Genomic DNA, 12,440 nt, shown 5'->3' with positions numbered 1-12,440 from the left:
AACTGATTAGCAAACTGGTTTTCTGACCTGCCACAAATAAGTTAAACATAAACATCACCCATATAAACATATATGTTATAGAAAAACTCAAAGACAAAAATGCACAATGCAGAAAGTGTAGGTCCAACCCCCAATCCTCTAAGACAAACACCCACAATTGGATTATTTCACACACACACCATACATGCATGCATGTATGATATGTACATATACAAATTTATCTTTACAGAGGTTTGATACTATTTATGTACTCTATTTTTTACTTAATAATGCATCTTAGACACAGCTTTCCGTGTAGATAAGAAGTTGATGACTTAGAGATTATGCTGAAGTAATTCATTAACAGGAAGATCAATGTTTTGTTTATCCTGTCTAGCAGATCTAAGTGGCTTCCACCTTTATACAATAGTGTAGTCAGTAGAAAAAACTCCTAAATATTTATTGAGAATTCTCACACTTTTGAGTTCCAGTTGGCAATTTAAATCGGTTCTCATTCCTACTACGATTGCTAATTTATCAAAAAACTTCCCTCCTAATGAATCAGTAAAACAGCCTTTATGCTTCACATCATTTATTTTATCACCATTTATCCCCTCTACACCTTTCTCTATAACAACTAAATCAAGCTTGATCCTTGCAATATGAAAAATAGGAATTCTAGTTAGGCTAGTATAAAGTTGAAATAATCAATATAAAGATTAGTTGTACTGGATCCATTGAAATGGAATGGAAAATGCTATGATCTATTTATCTAGAGAATATTACTGCTAAGTGTTCTGACATTTGAGAACTAAAAAAAATTTAAGTAAATAAAAACTATGCAAGTAAAATAAAAAGGCAATAATTAACTACAAGAAAAAATATTGGTACTATAAAGGAAAATGTTGAGAATGTCTAAAATTAGTAAGTCAATAAATAACATGCCCATAGCTGGTTTGGCTTAGTGGATAGAGAGTCAGCCTATGGACGGAAGGGTCGTGGGTTCAATTTTGGGTTGAGGGTTCAATCCTCAGTATGGGTATGCAGGAGGCAGCTGATCAATGATTCCCTCTCATCACTGATGTTTCTATCTCTCTCTCCCTTTCCCTTCCTCTCTAAAATAAATTGAAATATATTTAAGAGAAAAAAAGAAATAACAGTATATTATGTAGAAATATAAAGGTAAATATAAGAAAAAATAGCTAAAAGTTGAAAGCATTTGCTTCTAAGTAGCAGTAATGAAGAATAGGGAACTGTTTCTCATTATTAAGTTTTGGGTACTAATATATTTTATTGATTTTCTACAGAGAGGAAAAGAGAGGGATAGAGAGTTAGAAACATCAATGAGAGAGGAACATCAATCAACTGCCTCCTGCACACCCCCTACTGGGGATGTGCTCGCAACCAAGGTACATGCTCTTGACCGGAATCAAACTTGGAACCTTTCAGTCCTCAGGCTGACGTTCTACCCACTGAGCAAACCTGTTTTGGCTACAGATAGGTGTTTCTTTCTCTCTGTCTCTGCCTCTCCCTTCCACTCTTTCTAAAAATCAATGGAAGAAAATAGCCTCAGGTGAGGATTAACAAAAAAGAAGATAAAAGAAAGTAGGATTTGAGAGGAAGGTCCTTAAACTGCAGATCAGCCCCAAGAAAGTCTCAGCCTAGCTGCTGTGTGGAGACCGCCCAGGATAGTCCCACATTGGCAAAACTGGTTTTAACTTTCAGTCCACCCCTAGACTTTCCGGGAGGGGAGAGGAGTTAAGAGTTGAGTTCAGCTTTCGGCTTTTGGCTCGGAGGAGGCTCAGGTGCAACTTTCTTCGGTCGTCCCGAATCCAGGTTCACTGACACCAGCTGCGTCCACCATGCCGCCAAAGTCTGACCCCAACGAGATCAAAGTTGTACACTTGAGGTGCACCGGTGGGGAAGGGGGCGCCACCTCTGCCCTGGCCCCCAAGATCGGCCCCCTGGGCCTGTCTCCAAAAAAGGTTGGTGATGACATCGCCAAAGCAACCAGTGATTGGAAGGGTCTGAGGATGACAGTGAAACTGACCATTCAGAACAGTCAGGCCCAGATTGAAGGAGTGCCTTCTGCCTCTGCCCTGATCATCAAAGCCCTCAAAGAACCTCCCAGAGACAGAAAGAAGAAAAAAACATTAAGCACAGTGGAAGTATCACATTCGATGAGATTGTCAGCAGTGCCCGACAGATGCGGCGCTGATCTTTAGCCAGAGAACTCTCTGGAACCATTAAAGAGATCCTGGGACTGCCCAGTCTGTGGGGTGCAATGTTGATGGCCGCCACCCTCGTGACATCATAGATGATATCAACAGTGGTGCAGTGGATTGTCCGGCTAGTAAAGGACCAAAACGGAAAAGAACTTAAATAAAGATCATTTTGACAAGAAGAAAAAAAAGAGTTGAGTTCAATCACCAATGGCCAATCATTTAAATCAATCATGCCTATGTAATGGCCTCCATAAAACCCAAAAGGACAGGGTTCGGAGGTTTCTAGGATGGTGAACACTTGGAGATTCTGAGAGAGTGTGGCATGCCTGGGAGGGCATGGGAGCTCCACACCCATTCCCTATGCTTTGCCCTATGGATCTCTTCCATCCTGCTGTTCCTGGATTACATCCTTTTATAATTAACCCGTAATCTAGTAAATAAAATGTTCTTGTGAGTCCTGTGAGCTACTCTAGCAAATTAACAGGACCCACGTAGGGCGAGGTTGGAACCTCTGATCTGTAGCCAATCAGTCAGAAGCATAAGTGATAACCTGAGCTTGCAACTGGTATCTGACGTAGGTGGGAGGGTTGGCTTGGAGGAGTGAACCCTTGGCCTGTGGAATTTGTTGCTATCGCCTGGTAAACAGTGTCAGAATTGAGTTGAATTATAGCACACCCAGCTGGTGTCCTGAAGAACTGCTAGTTGGTGGCGGAGAACCGTACCCCCCACAATGCTGTGATTGGATCGAGAACCATTAATGGTGTAGAGGAGTAAAACTGGAGGAACCGGTGAAAGGGAAAAAGACACTTGTTGCTTCCCCACCTCCACCACTCCCGGTCCCCTCCTTTCTGTCTCTCCTTTTCCCCTCTCCCTCCACCTCCCCATTCTCCCCTGTAAGTCTCTGCCTCTCTCCTATCTGAGGGCGACTGTGTTCTTTGTTCTGCCCAAATGGCATTCTCTGGTGCACTGTAGTACCAGACAGGGCTGTCAATAAACAGCCTGCCTGTTTATTGACTAAAAGCGTAAATTCCTGACCCAGTCAAAGATGAAGATCCAGCCAAAACCAGTTTGGCTCAGTGGATAGAGCATCGGCCTGCAGACTGAAGGGTTCCAGGTTCGATTCCGGTCAAGGGCATGTACCTTGGTTGTGGGCATATCCCCAGTAGGGGGTGTGCAAGAGGCAGCTGATGGATGATTCTCTCTCATCGATGTTTCTAACTCTCTGTCCCTCTTTCTCTCTGTAAAAAATCAATAAGATATATATTTTTTTAAAAAAAAAAAAAGATGAAGATCCATTTCCCCCATTAGGGAGAAGCTTGGACCCCACAGTCTCTCTGGATATTGCTATTCAACAAGAAGATAAACTTGCAGAAGAGATATGCCAGGCCGGGCAGAATCCCCAAATAGAGGTCAAACCTGAACATGAATCAAATAACTGAAGATGCCTTGCCTATTTCAAACATCAAACCCAAAGTGGCCTGCTTTACTTTTATGACCATTCATCTGTAAAAGCTGTGCGATCGTTTATGTTTCTTTTTTTGGCCCAGGAGATTTGTCTATTTAGACTACTATTTCTTGATTTGTCCATTCTAGATATTCTCAATTAACTTCCAGTTAGAATAAATGAAAATTTAGCTTTCTTATACTATGTTGTCAATCTCTTTCCTTCTCATCCACATAGTACTGCCTGGTTAATTTATTTCAATGACCTGGAAACCACCTCCATAATCACAACGCATGAGTTATGATCTTCTACTGTTTACTTCAGCCCCGTCCTCTGATTTAAGCTGGAATACTAGTGTTCAAAACACCTGCTGGCTGCAGGCAGGGGAAGGCAGGCTAATTTTAGCAGAGCCTTCTCAGACGGCCAACCTTAGATCCGCTGCTGCAAACTGAGGTTCCCAGCCGTAATGCTGGCACACCTTTCCAGAAACCCTGCAGCCAGACTTAAGGATGTTACTAATAGCTTTACTGAGATATAATTTATACCCCAGGCCATACAACTGTGGACCTTCAACAAACAACTAGGTAATTCTCAAGCAAACTGGGTATATTTCTCCAAAACCGGTTTGGCTCAGTGGTAGAGCATTGGTCTGCGGACTGAAGGGTCTCAGGTTCGATTCCAGGCAAGGGCATGTACCTGAGTTACGGGCACATCCCCAGTAGGGGGGGTGCAAGAGGCAGCTGGTCAATGTTCCTCTCTCATCGACGTTTCTAGCTCTCTATATCTCTCCCTTCCTCTCTGTAAAAAATCAATAAAATAAAAATTTTTTAAAAATTGGGTATATTTCAGAACAACAAAGAATTGCTATTTGAGATGTGCAGGCTAATAGTGAAACATATTAAGTCCAGTTTATGGACCTCTGAGGGACTGTTGTAACTGGAAGTTTAAAGTATGGTGACTTTTCATCAGCTGAATTATGAAATTAGCAGAGCTGTTACTGAGTAAGGCATAAGCATCCTTCTGCTGAGGTAGCAATGTAGTATTGCTTCCTGTGGAGGAGGCAAGGAAATTTTCTTCCTGTTGGGGTCAGTAGTTCGTTGGTGACAAGTGTGAGTTCTCTGTTCTAGACTCCTGCCCCCATTTTTATTGATTTTTATTGATTTTTAAGAGAGAAGCCGAAACCAGTTTGGCTCAATAGATAGAGTGTCGGCCTGTGGACTCAAGGTTCGATTCTGGGTTCAATTCCAGTCAAGGACATGTACCTTGGTTGTGGGCACATCGCCAGTAGGGGGTGTGCAGGAGGCAGCTGATCGATGTTCCTCTCTCATAGATGTTTCTAACTTTCTATCCCTCTCCCTTCCTCTCTGTGAAAAATCAATAAAATATGTTTTAAGAGAGAGAGAGAGAAAGAAAGAGAGTGAGAGAGAAACATAGATGTGAGAGAAACATCCATGAGTTGCCTTCAACACGAGCCCCAATGGGAACTAGGGATCAAACCCACAACCCGAGAATGTGTCCTGACGGGGAACTGGACCCAAAACCTTCTGTTGTACGGGACGTGACTCCAACCAACTGGGCCACACAGGCCAGAGCAAATCTGCCATCTTTTTATTTTATTTTATTTTATTTTATTTTATTTTATTTTATTTTAAACACATTTTATTGATTTTTCACAGAGAGGAAGGGAGAGGGATAGAGAGTTAGAAACATTGATGAGAGAGAATCATCGACCAGCTGCCTCCTGCACACCCCTTACTGAGGATGTGCCCACAACCAATGTACATGCCCTTGACCAGAATCGAACCTGGGACCCCTCAGTCCGCAGACTGACACTCTATCCACTGAACCAAACCGGTTTCAGCCATCCTTTATTTTAAACAGTCTTCAAGGAAAAAGCTAGACCCAAAGAGTGTGTCACTTTATGACTAACAAGAGAATTTATACAACATGTATGTTGGCAGGTAACTTAGCAAAAATCTGGTGGGTTCATTAATAGCTTAGGTGAAAAAATTTTAATTTTATATTTCAATTTCATTATATAGATTGAAGAACAATTGCATGTACTATAATACATGTTTTATCAACTTTGAGGTGGTCATTTGCTCTGTCCTTAAAAGAAGCAGTCCTATGAGACCAAACTAAAACTTTGACATAAACAAATATGATGGTACTCTTTATTGCTTTTCAGTAATTTATAATAATAAGAAACAGAACCTAATATAATTAAACTTAAGTATGGCATGGGCCCCGCCTAGATAGTCTCCCTGTTAATTATGCTCTTGTGTCAACAGAATTTATTCTCTAATCTTCTTTTTCCTATCTTATTGGGGAGGGAAATGACTAGCACAGGAGTGCTGCAGATTTTCAATTTACTTGTTTCAACAAGATTATTTACTCCCAAGGCTTTTTTCAAATATTAATATTATCAATATTTTATTTTAATTTTAACCAAACCTGAGTAAAAATGAAAGATGAATAATTTTTATTTCCACACTCCTTGGAAATTAAATGTTCTGGCCACGGCTTGCCTCTTAGCCCACCTGTCAGCTATGTCTTCCCTTGAAGTCTGAGCTCTGTCCATATGAAACTATTGGCAGTGTCCTGAAAGTGCCTTGCCATTTACACTTTTGTGACTATGTTCCCTGTACCAATTTTATCCAAGTCTTAAGAAAAAAAAAAAACTGTTGCTAATAGATAGTTGGGTTATGAATGAATTTATATCATTTCATCACACTTTTTTTATTTGTGTCTATTGCCTCTACTAGACTCTAACTTTCTTGGAAGCAGAAATCATGCCATTAATTTTTTCTCCCCAGAAACAAATGGAATAAATGCCTTAGTTAAAGGATGACTGAATGGGCCTTGGCTGTATAGCTCAGTTGGTTAGAGTGTTGTCCCAATATGCCAAGGTTGCAGGTCAGGGCACATACAAGAAGCAACTAATAAATACATAAATAATTGGAACAACAATCAGCATTTCTCTCTCTATCTCTATCTCTCTCTTCCATTCCCTCTTCCTCTCTCTAATCAATAGTAAAAATAAAGAATGACCAAATAAATTATCTATTTGATATGTAAGAGAGCATCCTTTTATATGCTAAAAACATCCAGAATAGCAATAAGAGTTGAACTGGAAGGGAAGTCCATAAGGTGGGGTCCAAATCTGCAAAGAACTTGGCGAGAGACCTTGGCTGATAGATTACCCAAAGAGCATGATAATAGACATAAGTAGCCGAGACCGGTTTGGCTCAATGGATAGAGCGTTGGCTTGGGGACTGAAGGGTCCTAGGTTCGATTCTGGTCAAAGGCATGTACCTTGGTTGTGGGCATATCCCCAGTAGGGGGTGTGCAAGAGGCAGCTGATCAATGACTCTCTCTCATCAATGTTTCTAACTCTCTATCTCTCTCCCTTCCTCTCTGTACAAAATCAATAAAATATATTTTTTTTAAAATAGACATAAGTAGTAAGTGTAAAGAGAATGGTAGAAAATGGAAGAAGGCTCAGACAAAGGAGTTTGCACCTCTGTGGAGGAAGCACAAATGGACTAAAAGAATGGCAATACTGCCTCTCAGTGGCACTGGGATAAAAGCCTCTTTACCAGAGAACTTTTACAGAAGAACAGCTTTCTCACATTGAGTGGTTCTAGACTATGAACTGTGCCAGGCACCCTTATCCCATTTAACCCTCACAACAACCCCTTGTAGAGGAGACGTAGTATGTAGCTTAAGAGGCAAATGCACAGACTCTGGAGCCAGGCTGTCTGACTCCCACTTACTAGCTGTGTGACCTCAGACATATTACTTTAAGTTCTCTACGTATTTCCCTATCTGTAAAATAGGGATATTTGTCCATATTCTTATGGGGAATAAGTTCTTATAATGGTACTTCTTGGCATAACAAATGCTAAATGAATTTAGCCTTTATTTTTCCTTTTCCTGATGAGAACTGATGTTCGATAAAGTGAGCAACAGTAGGAACTCAATAAATATAACTTCCTTTGTTTTCTTCCCTTATGTCTTAGCTCCTTAAGATGTTGCACTCCTTAGTATTCCTGAAATGTAAATAGGGAACGCCCAAATAGCCCAAAGAAGTCAGTTCCTAAAGGGAGCAACAAAAAGCTCAGAAACCTCCATTTAAAAGTCCAGGGTGTATACTTGTGGTCTTAGACATTGATTTATTTGGTATAAAAGCAGCGAAGCAATATAATCAAATAAAAATCTTCTTTGTACACAGGAAAAAATTAAAATAAAACAAAAGTCCAGGGTGTAGCCCTAACTGGTTTGGCTCAGTGGATAGAGCATTGGCTTGTGGATTGAAATGTCCCAGGTCGATTCCAGTCAAGGGCATGTACCTTGGTTGTGGGCACATCCCCAGTGGGAGGTGTGCAGGAGGCAACTAATCAATGTTTCTCTCTCATTTATGTTTCTAACTCTCTATCCCTCTCTCTTCCTCTCTATTAAAAAAAATCAATTATATATATATATATATATATATATATACATATATATATATATATATATATATATATATATATATATATATATATATATATATCTCCAGGGTATAAAAACAATGAAAAAAAATCAAATACCTGGAAACTATATATCATGCTATTAAACAATGATTGGGTTTCCAAAGAGATCAAAGAAGAAATAAAAAGCATCATGCAGCAAACAACAATGAAAACACAATAATCCAAAATCTATGGGACACAATGAGAGCAGTCTTGAGAGGGAAGTTCATAGCTCTACAGGCCTACATCAAAAAACAAGAAAAAATGGCAATAAATTTCTAGCCCTACAACTCAGTTGAAAAGAGAGCAACAAGAAAAGCCTAGCATAAGCAGAAGGAAGTAATAAATATCAGAGCAGAAATAAATGACATAGAGACCAAAAAAGCAATACAAAAGATCAACAAAACCAAGAGCTGGTTCTTTGAAAGGATAAACAAGATTGATGAACCTCTAGCCAGGCTCACAAGAAGCAAAGAGAGAGGACCCAAATAAACAAAATCAGAAATGAAAGAGGTGAAGTAACAACCAATCCCACAGAAATACAAAGGATTATTAAAAAATACTCTGAACAACTCTATTCCAACAAAATGGACAAGCTAGATGAAATGGACATATTCTTAGAAAAATACAAACTCTCAAAACTCAATCAAGAAGAATAAAAAACCCTGAATATGCCAATAACTACCAAAGAAATTGAAGCAATGATCAAAAATCTTCTAGCAAACAAAAGCCCTGGTCCAGACAGCTTTACAGATGAGTTCTACCAAGCATTCAAATAATAACTAAGACCCATTCTCCTTAGACTATTCCAAAAAATTCAAGAAGAAGGAACACTTCCAAGCTCTTTCTATGAAGCCAGCATTATCCTAATTCCAAAACCAAATAAAGATACCACAAAAGAAGAGAACTATAGGCCAATATCCTTGATAAACATAGAGGCTAAAATCCTCAACAAAATTCTAGCAAATCGAACTCAGCATTACACGAGAAAGATCATATACCATGACCAAATGGGATGTATTCTGAGAATGCAAGAATGGTACAATATCTGCAAATCAATAAATGTGACATATCACATAAACAAATTAAGAGACAAAAATCACATAGTCATATCAACCGATGCAGAATAAGAATTTGACAAAATCCAACATCCTTTCTTAATAAAAACTCCCAGCAAAGTGGGAATAGAGGGATCATACTTCAACATAATAAAAGCCTTATATGACAAACCTACAGTCTACATCATATGTAGGCAAAAACTAAACTCATTTCCCCTGAGAACAGGAACAAGACAGGGATGCCCACTCTCACCACTCCTGTTCAATATAGTACTGAAAGTGTTAGTCATAGCGATCAGACAAGAAGAAGAAATAAAAGGCATCCAAATTGGAAAAGAAGAAGTAAAATGGTCCTTATTTGCAGATGACATTATACTATATGTACAAAACCCCAAAGACTCCATCAAAAAACTACTTGACCTAATAAATGAAGTCGGCAATGTAGCAGGATACAAAATTAACACCCAGAAATCTATGCCTTTTTATACACCAATAATGAACTCACAGAAAGAGAAATGAAAAAAAATAATAATAATAACAATCCCATTTACCATTACACCAAAAATAAAAAAAAAATAAAAAAAATTAAGATACCTAGGAATAAACTTAACTAAGGAGGTAAAAGACCTGTACTCAGTAAACTACAGGATATTGGAAAAAGAGATAGAGGAAGACATAAACAAATAGAAGAACATATCATGTTCATGGATTAGTAGAATCAACATCATTAAAATGTCCATACTAGCCGAAGCCGGTTTGGCTCAGTGGTAAAGCGACGGCCTGCGGACTGAAGGGTCCCGGGTTCGATTCCGGTCAGGGCATGTACACTGGTTGCGGGCACATCCCCGGTGGGAGGTGTGCAGGAGGCAGCTGGTCGATGTTTCTCTCTCACTGACGTTTCTAACTATCTCTCTCTGTAAAAAAACAATAAAATATATTTTTAATAAAATAAAATAAAATGGCCATACTACCCAAAGTAATCTACAGATTCAATACAATCCTCATTAAAATACCAATGGCATATTTCACAGAGCTAGAAAGAACTCTCCAAAAATTCATCAGAAATCCGGGGGAAGGGGTTCGGCCTGGCAAGGACTCCCCTATTTCACACGCAAATCCTAGACCTCATTCCCTGTGCAGACACCTCTTCTGGGCAAGGACTTCAGGGGGTCTTCCGAGTCCGTCCAGGGCAGGCAAGGAAAAGGAGAACATTTAGTGAGAAACTTGTCACTTTATCACATACCCCTAATTAAGTTTAACTGTGATGTCTTTGCTATTTGGAATGGAGATGAGGTGTTGAGAAGTATAAACTCATGCGTCTTGAGGTTCAGCCCTGCCCATCCCCAGATTCCTAATTCACACTGCTTGCCAGTATGTCAATCAACCCACCCACTTTCCCCATCTGGGATCCAGGTCCAGGACGTCGGGTCAAGGTCAGTGGGGCCAAATGTAGGAAGACAATGGCCTTTCTGTCTCGGAGCAGAAGAAACAATTTTCAAGTTTTGTTTTGCTTTTTTTTTTTAGGAGGAATTGGAAGGCATTTCCTTTCAGAGGGATGAGATCTCTTAGGATGGAAGATTGACAGTAGGGTTTTAAATGTCTTGTCCAAAATGACAGCTCCCAATTCTAAAGCAAACAAAAATAAATAAATAAATAAACCTCTTTCTTACAGCTAATTCTTCAATTGAAAAAATGACATCTTACCTTGCGACTGTGGTAGCTGTGAAAACCTGGAGTAGAGCAGCCACTGGAGGGATGGAAATGGATTTGAAGCTCTCAAATGGACTCATCTTCAGAGAATTGTCATTATTTGTTTTGTCTTGCAGTTCCCTAGAAAAGCCCCATTCACAGCACTTGTCTTTATTAGATTTGAGAACTCGTTCAGTGATATAAGCCCTACCTCTAGTGCTTCTATTAAAATCCATATAATAAATAGGTAATATGCAAATTGACCATCATGCCCTTGCACAAGATGGCCTGCAGGGAAGAGCAGTTGTGGGTAATCAGACCTGCAAGGGAGGACAGTTAGGGTGACAGGGCCTGCAGAGGAGGGCAGCTGCAGGCAATTGGACTGGCAGTTAGGATGACAGGGCCTGCAGGGGAAGACACATTCTATGGAGCAATTGGGCTGGCAGGGGAGCAGTTAGGCATCAATCAGGCTGGCAGGGGAGTGGTTAGGGGGTGATCAGGCTGGCAGGCAGAAGCAGTTAGGGGCAATCAGGAAGGCAGGCAGGTGAGCGGCTGAGAGCCAGCAGTCCCAGATTGGAGAGGGATCCCAGATTGGAGAGGGTGCAGGCTGGGCTAGAGGACAGCCCCCCCCCCCCCCAGTGCATGAATTTCATACACTGGGCCTCTAGTAAATAAATAAAAATTCTTGGCTATTGTCTAACATAACACCATAACTGCCTGAGAACAATACCAGTTGAAGCAAACAAAGTGGAACAAAAAAGTTAAAAAGAAAATTTGGGAAATGAGATTCCCATAGAGGGTTTTTGAAAACTCCCTATATATTCCTAAGGATAGGGTCGTGATTCTCAAAGTATGGTCCAGAAACTGCACAAGGCAAAAATACTCATAACAATAGTAAGACAATATCTTTTGCACTCTGATTTTCTCATAAGTGTGCAGTGGAGTTTTTCAGAGTGCATGATAGGTGATGTCATAAAAGATTTAATGCAAAAGTAGATAGGAAAATTCAGCTGTCCTGTATTAATTAAGCATTAAGTGAATTTAAAAATATATAAAACAGTCCAGGTAGTGTAGCTCATTGGTGGGCATTGACCTATGAACTAGGAGGTCACGGTTTGATTCCCTGTTGGGGCACATGTCTGGGTTGCAGACTTGATTCTAGTAAGGGGGCATACAGGAGGTAGCCAATCAATGATTCTCGTCATTGATATTTCTCTCTCCCTCTCCCCTTCTCTCTGAAATCAATAAAAATATATTTTAAAATGTAAAAAAAAAAAAAATTCATGAAAATGATGGTTTTAAAGTAACACAATAGTGATTGCTGTCAGACTGCCCATCCACAGTCCACATTTGCAAGGAGGAGACCAGGTAAGACTGACTGACTAATCTGCATACCTATAGCACACAGGCTCCTTTCATCTTGTCAAGCTCTCCATGATTCTGCAAGCTTCCTCTAAATCCAGTTTTAGTATTCCTGGGTGTTCTATTTGAGAGACTGGATATACAAAAAAAAAAAAAAAAAAAAAAAAAA

The 12,440-nt window shown here is 39.9% G+C and overlaps 1 pseudogene; it reads left to right on the top strand.

Moving 5' to 3' along the window:
- The first annotated feature begins 1,826 nt into the window (after positions 1-1,826).
- Positions 1,827-2,361, top strand: LOC118728242 (annotated as a pseudogene).
- The last annotated feature ends 10,079 nt before the right edge of the window (positions 2,362-12,440 follow it).

The sequence above is a fragment of the Pipistrellus kuhlii genome, unplaced genomic scaffold (genome assembly GCF_014108245.1).
Source record: "Pipistrellus kuhlii isolate mPipKuh1 unplaced genomic scaffold, mPipKuh1.p scaffold_m20_p_3, whole genome shotgun sequence".
Taxonomy (NCBI): Eukaryota; Metazoa; Chordata; class Mammalia; order Chiroptera; family Vespertilionidae; genus Pipistrellus; species Pipistrellus kuhlii.
The sequence above is the reverse complement of the archived record's forward strand: the minus strand, read 5'-3'. Positions and strand labels throughout refer to the sequence as shown.